This window comes from Streptopelia decaocto (genome assembly GCF_964273445.1).
Source record: "Streptopelia decaocto genome assembly, chromosome: 1".
In the NCBI taxonomy this organism is placed as follows: Eukaryota; Metazoa; Chordata; class Aves; order Columbiformes; family Columbidae; genus Streptopelia; species Streptopelia decaocto.
The window spans coordinates 148,615,821-148,623,554 of NC_138663.1; positions in this window are offsets into that span (position 1 = coordinate 148,615,821).

Here is a 7,734-nt window from a genome sequence, read left to right on the forward strand (position 1 = left end):
TGATCATCTGTCTGTGCTTGTCCCCATCCTGGGACCTGTGCTACTGCCAAAGGAACCGTGTTAATGTTTAACTGGCTTGTTTTTCCAAGGAACAGGATAGACATTTTCAATGCACTGTAACTGCTCAACACATTACTTCTCCCTGACAGCAGGGCCCTCTGATAGGAGCCCCTTACAGTCTGTATTGCTCTGTCTAACCCTGGCCTGAAGCTGTCTGTTTCACTGGAAATCCAGAAGAGATAAATTTCGTCCTGCCGTCTTGTGACTCTTCACTACTTCATTTCCTTCTCAGTGAGATTTAAGCTGTCAGAGATTTCTGAATTTCCATGGTGATGCAAGATCCCATACTGTAGATCTATAGTCACATGCTGGGAGACAGCTGATTTCAGACAGGTTGTTTCTGGCTCTTCAGTTTCCACAAATGAGCTGGAGAATATGGCAGTGGAAAATAACACAACTGCCCATCTAAACTACAATAAGCCCTAAGGGCACCACCAAGTTTTTCAGGGGCACTTACACAGAGTTTTATGCCTCTTTAAAGGCCCTTCAGTTTTAACACAGGGGCTGGTCCTGGTCGGGGGGTGAGCAGGGCCTCCAGGATCACCATGGCAGGCTGGGCCAGGTTTTGGCTGGCCATGGGGCCTGTGGGCTTCTTCCCTGACACCCCACCACCACCAAGGGCTGGGTGCCACAGGCTGACCCCCTGCCAATCTGCAGGGCTCACTGTGAATGGAAGAGGGTTCCCCCTCCCGGGCCTTTCTCCCTGGTTTTCACTCAAAAATGCTGTTGAGGAAGTAGCTCCCCTAAACTTTCCTCTGAGAGTTAATATTTTGCTGCCATTTTAGCAAAATTTTGGTGGATCACTGCTTGCTTTCCTGCAAAACTGCTTTGAGAGACCCAAGTGTTTTCCTCTTTGTTTACAAGCATGCCAATGCCCTACAGTTGCTGGCACCTGTTGAACGTGCACCTCCCAGCCATGAAATGACAAAAGCAATTAGTGCAAACATTATAAAAGACAAAAGCACTCCTCCTTGACCTGATTCCAGAGGGTGCCTGCCCCAGTGCAGAGTTACCTCCAGTGAAGCAAACCATACCCTGTGCAACTGGGCAGGTCTTGCGGCTCCCTGTAGCTCCTTCCGTCTACAGGTGACAATGGGACAGAGTCCCAACCCAAAGGAAAGACACCCTCATCCCCTATGTTGGCTACATACTCCTCTAGACAACCTCAGAAAACCTTGCTGATAGTTTAAGATTACAACATCTCATCCATGTTTCTTTTATTTCTACTATGATATGAGCCCCAGAAGATAACCATTCACTCAAACATGTGGGACTGCAGGACACAATATACCAGTAGAGCCTACCTGCTCCAAGCCTTCTGCCAATGGGCCTGGGACCTTCCCCAACACACATTCTCCTAGGCCACATAACAAGGTGGCTCCTAGCTCAGCTGTCAAAATAGAACTAGAAAAGCTTATCAAAACCACTTCCTACTTGGAGCAAGACATACAGTCCAAATTACTTGAGCATTGTTCTCCTCAAGATACTGCATGCTCTGAGAAGCCTCCTCCAGATAAAAATAGATTGAAAAGATAGAAAATGTTTGAAGTGGTCCTAATCATCAGGATGCAAGCCAGGAGAAACAGATTGTCCGCTGTCAACTATTAACTATTAAGTAGAAGTTTGACTTGGATCAGCTTGGGTTTCAGTTCCCCCCACCTGGCAAACTTCATAGCTAGATCCCCTTTTCTTCAGGGATCTTGTTGCAGAGCAGCTACGACACTTCAGTCCTTTGCCAAGAATGTAGACAGTGCCACATCTGGTAGAGTAGTAAACAGGGGCTTATGGATCTCAACAGAGCTGCCTAATCAATTTGAGTAGGGAAGGTCTAAGTCTTAGAGCTAGGCTTGATACCTCTGACACATTTTCTTGTCCTGCTAGCAAGCTTTACTGTCATGTATTGGTCTCATATTTAGCTTTTCCCCATCCTAAGCCTGCAAAATTGAATGATAAAAGTCTGATATTTTATTGTCTTATCCAATAACTTGACATCAGCCTTCTAGCCCAATCAATCTCTTTTTTGTCAAAGCAGGAGAAGCAAAACCAAAGAGTAACAGCTGGCAACAGGTACCAAGCACCTCTGCTAAATCCCACCAGATTTGCACAAGAGGATTATTGTATCCTGAGCTGCATAAAGAATGGTGTTGCATGGGCATATACCAGTTCTCACAAGCCTGCTTGCTACTCTTTTGCTCATCCACTCCCAGCACTTTATACGGGCGAATTTTAGTGCACATGAAAGCAGCTATCTTGGCCAATTCAGTGTTTGCAAAACATCTTGGCATTGCCACAAAAAGTGAACCTGGGAAGGGCTACACACAGCTTTGCCAGCTTTCTGTCAATGCAGGAGGGACACAGAAAAGGCTGTATTGCTTTTACTAAGCATCTTGCACAGACATGTTCACACAGCAAACGTGGCAAGAAAGACAGATCACCCCTTAGAAGAATTCATCACAGCTGAAGCATTAGAGCTGGTCAGCAGAACACCATCAAGGGGCCTGAGCTTCACATTCACAAATATTTTAACGTATGGTCTGGTTTTGTCCCTTTACATCCACAATCAAGGTAAGATGGGAAAACCATTGCACAAAATTGCGGACTTTTTAAATAAAATAAAAAAAAACACGAAGTCCTCTGCACAGGGACACGTTTTAAACACAGACAGCCAAAACACAGCCAGAAAAAAAACAGCTCCTGTTAGTGCTTGTCGCACAAAGGTGAGGTCTCCTGTTTTGATCCAGCTTCAGCTACCATCTGCCACTTTTCCTCCTCGACCTTCTACTCCATCTGTAGCCATCTGAGCAGACAGTCCCCTGGGCCAGCACAGCTAGGTAGGGGGAAGAATGTGTGAGGAGCTGGGTTCAGTGCTCCAGACTTCGCTGCTGGAAGCTTTTCCCCCCTCCCAAAGATGCTCTGAGCCACCATCTGCTCCGGGCTGAACAAAAAGGGAATTAAAACAGAAACAGCTACTGAAGGATACAGCTCAATGTGACTGTGGCACCTTTCACCTACTTGGCTGCCTGGCTCCTTGTGACGGGTCCATGGCACAAACCCAAACTTGACTCAGAGCTGCTCCAAGAAATACTGGGAGTTTGTTAATCGGTGAAAAGGGAAGAGCAGCTGGACCCTGGGAATTTGGCAAATGGGTAGCTGGCCTCTGAAATAGAGATGGGAACCACTCACCTTGCTGTCAAATGGGGTGGGGAGCAGGGTGGTGAAATTATTGCCTTTATCCCTCCCTGGACTAGAAGATCTTTTGAGGTCCCTTCCAATCCCTAACATTCTGTGACTCTGTGGGCGCATGGCAAAGTGAAAAGTCATCTAAGCACATGTAGAAGTTTTAGTAAGACAACGTATGGTGAAAGTTTAAAAGCTTGCTGCTTTCCACCAAGAAGGCTGTCTTCTACTGCTGCGGCTGCCTGACTCCAAGGAAAAGGTGTGTGGTTGGTACTGACACTGATTGCTCTGCTGTTTACTGCAGAGAAGAGGCGGTTGCCATCCCACAAAGGGAAAGCTGAAATCTTTATGCTGTCAATAAGAAACTGGAGGAAGGAAATATTTTACCACACATGATGAGTGGTAGAACGAGAAGGAAGTTGCCATCTTCAGCTCTGAAGCTGAATTCCATCTTTACTGCTAGTGCTAAGCAGACTGGCATGCAGGCGTTCCTAGCCAATGACTGAGTCTCTTCAGAAGTCACAGATTTGTTGGTACCTGCCCATCGCAAACATCCACGATCTGATGGTGACTGCTCACCCATCTATCAAACAGTAGATGAGGACCTATTTCATCCAATTGTGTCATACTAAGATTGCTAGGTCATTAAAAATGGAAGCTTAATCCCAGATCTGCAGTGATAATGTCAGATGAGGATATTGTTGGCATTAGATTGCTTCTCCATCAGCATTCCATCCCTTCCAGATGGGTATTATTTGTACTTTGATATGTGCTAAGTCTTTAATTAGCGTGCTCAGAGATTCATAGATGAAAAGATCTACGCAAGGCAAAAATAGTAACAATTATTATTCCGATGGCGATCTTTTCCATTACTAACTGTTTAAAAATATGTATAACATGCTAAATATGGGTAGTTATTATTTCCTTTGTTTAACTTTCTTATTTCAATTCTTTGCAATATTTTTTTTACTTCTTTTAGCTTTAGATCCTCGATATTCTCATCATGAGCTAGACCCCGTTGGGTTAAGTGATACACATAAAAGGAGGAGATAGTCACCGCCCCAGACCTTTGCAGTTTGATTGCAGTACAACAGATGATAGACAGTGATCAAGCACTGAGACAAATCTAGTCAGTGCAATTTGCAATAGCATCATTGGCCCACTGTGCCGGCTGGTGGGTACACATGAGGCTAGGCGGCATGACAAAGGATGATTTTGAGGAGTGGTTGTAAGGAGGATCAGGAGGCCACTTTGATAATGCCTGCAGGGAATGGATTTCTCAGTGAAAAGGGAGAAGTCTCAGTGTTCCTCTTCATGAGCAGGACCACTCAGACAGGGACTACAACCACCCTGCCTTGTTTATCACACTTGCTGCTGCAGAGGGTCACATTTGCAATGCAGAAGAGACACACATGCCTTATGAAACACTGTTTAATTACACTTTGCATAGAAAAAAAATGACAGAAACCGAGAGGTGTTCTTTCCAGTGTTCCTCAACATTTTTAGGAAAAGGATCACAGAAGATCATTTGTACAGCGGTGCCACAATTATTTGCATTTACAACCACAAAAAAAAAGGGTCAAAGTCTGAAGGTTTGCCTCTTACCGCTACTTCTTTTTATTGTTCACTCACATAGGTGAGTAGCTCCATGGATGATTGTTACAAATATTATTTTGCAGCCTTTCCCTGGATCACCATCCCACATTTCATGGAGCTGATCACAGACCTGGGACCCTTGTGCCTGGAAGTGGGGTCAGCTATCCTTCAAATACTGGTTTAGATGTCCCCCAGACAGGAGCCTGAGCAGCTGCCAGCCAGCCTGGGCTACTGCCGACAGCAACAGATCAAAAGGAGATGGTGAAGAGCACGAAGATGATGAGTTCTGACCAGCTTTGCTTAACGGAACTGCAGCTGATGGCTGGACACCTCCACAAGCAAGTGGCATGGCTACAGACTGAGATAGAAGTCTTTGCAGAAGAGACAAGCTTTTCACACGGAAAGGTGTTTCTGCAGTGGTGGTTCAAACCGATTCCCACTCACAGTAGTTTTCTGTTCCATGTAATTGTGCAGCAGGGAACTACATCTCGGGTTATTTACTGATTTGTGTTTAAAAGAATAGGATTAAGGTTACACAAGTTAGGAGGTACTATTTTACAAGTCACTAGCGGTGCAAAAACGAAATTAATGAAACGCATTAGAGGCTTCATATGTTTTCTTAAAAAAATCGATAGCTTCTGGCCACATTTTCTGTGTGAATAAAAAGGTAGGACATCACCACTTTTTTATTTCACTAATTTTTACATTGCGTATGTTCTAAAGTGAAAACACAAATTCTTTGTAAACAACATTATATTCTTGCCATAGTACATCCTGTGACTCAGATATAGAAAATCTGTTGCTAAACCCTGCTGCCTATGCTACCTGCCAGTATACTGGAAATGAGTAAGCCGCAGAAGTAGAACAAACGTCCTGAAAGAGGAAAAAGGCCCCTCCTTTCCTAAGAATGGAAAGTTCAATAACGAACTAACATTATTTAACAGACTTAGCTTATTCATAAGAGAAGAAAAACAGGACATCCCAAGAGAGACACAACAAATACTAAGGACATCGGCTTCTTGAAAGTTGGGATGGCAAGGCAGACTGCTTTGGCACTAGACAAATTCCTTGCTTTGTGAAGCTGATGTATGGCAAGGAACTCCCACAACGTTTCAAAGCTACAATACTTCTCATATATTAATATCACTAACCAGATATAAAGAGAAAATATTTCTCTCCCTTTTTAGGATGTTTGTACTTTTTAGAGATTCCAGCACCGACAAAGGCAAATATCCACCAGTTTCAGTGGAGGTGAAGACTTTTGAGGAGCAGTAACAGATGATGGGTTCCCCTTTGATGGAGAGCAGAGCTGAGGGTTGTCTTCCTCAGGGTGTGTCTTCCTTGTAGACACATACAGCTACCTTGCCGTTATCAAAGGCATTTTAATCTGTAGTTTTTAACTGCTTTTAAACAACCCTGTTTGTTTTAGTGTAACACCACCCTCCCAAACAGCTAGTAGGCCAAGTGCCTGTTTTGTCTACCTGTCTCACCCTGGATAGTCAGCTCCATGCCTTAAGGTCTCTCTTGTCAGGTCTAAGTTTCTCACCCTAGTCTGTGTTCTCAGCACAGTCTAAATGAACGCAGGTCATTTCTGGTAGAACAAGGACTCAGGATTTCTTTGGTGGGACAAGAATTATAACCAAACCCCACTTCCAGCACATTGTACACATGGTTAATATCAAAGGACTTAGAACAATATTTTAAACATTTTGTTTGCTTGTGTATCATGGTGGTCATCTTCAGGCATGTTTCTGGAGCAGATTGAGACGTGATGCCGACACAGGAGAGAATACACCCCTTTGGAGGGAAAAGGAGCCTTTCAGAAGAGTAGATCAATCATAGAATCATTCTGGTTGGAAGAGATCCTCAAGATCATCGAGTCAAACCATAACCTGACTCTAGCAAACCATGTCCCTAAGGACTCCATCTATATGTCTTTTAAACCCCTCCAGGGATGGTGACTCAACCACTTCCCTGGGCAGCCTGTTCCAATGCCTGACAACCCTTTCCATTAATAGTTTTTTCCTAATATCCAATCTGAACCTTCCCTGGCACAACTTGAGGCCATTTCCTCTTGTCCCATCACTTGCTACTTGGAATCAAGACAGACAAAGCAAGATGGAGAATTTAAATGCAGAGCAGATCAGCCTGCTCTGTGGTAGGTAAAGAGGCTGGGGGTGAGGAGCTTGGCAGGAGCCTGGGCTCGCCAGTACTGAAGATCAAAGAGCAGTATTTCCCTTGACGCAGGTCAGCGCAAGGCCTTGCCATCTGGGCCTGGACTACTGACAAAGAACAGCTGAGCCAAGTTTTAGTATGGATTTAACTGGCATGCTGTGACTAGGGCTAAATGATAAAACTATATTTCTTGCTGGAATGAATGCTAACTCTCACTGGCTGAACAAAACAGACTTGTTTTTTCCTGAGAGAAACTCTCAGCACTTTTCCACGCACTGAGTCTAATCCTTAAGATCAACATACCTTCTGGGAGAGGAGTTGCCAAGTACATGACTTATGTGAGTAGTGCTTTTCCTCCTTAGGGAGTGTGCTTGCAGAGGAAGACAGGCCCAGTGAAGCCACCTAGAAGAGGCTATTCTTTGGAAGAAAATCTAATGACATATTGCAGTGGTAAGGAAAAGTGTTGCAGACACGTAATATAAAATACGGTGCAGCCTGCAAAAATAACTCTGAATCCCTGAAATATCTCACAGCACCAGGCTGTACTGCCAGTAATTCATGCACCCATCACTTTTTTTAACAGGTAGATGACAGATCCTGAAACTACACACACACACACACATACATACACAGAGTCATCAATCATGATGCTACAAGCATGGACAGGTTACATGTGGGTGACAGGGAATGATACCAGAGGGGGTGGGATAAAATGAAAATGCAGAG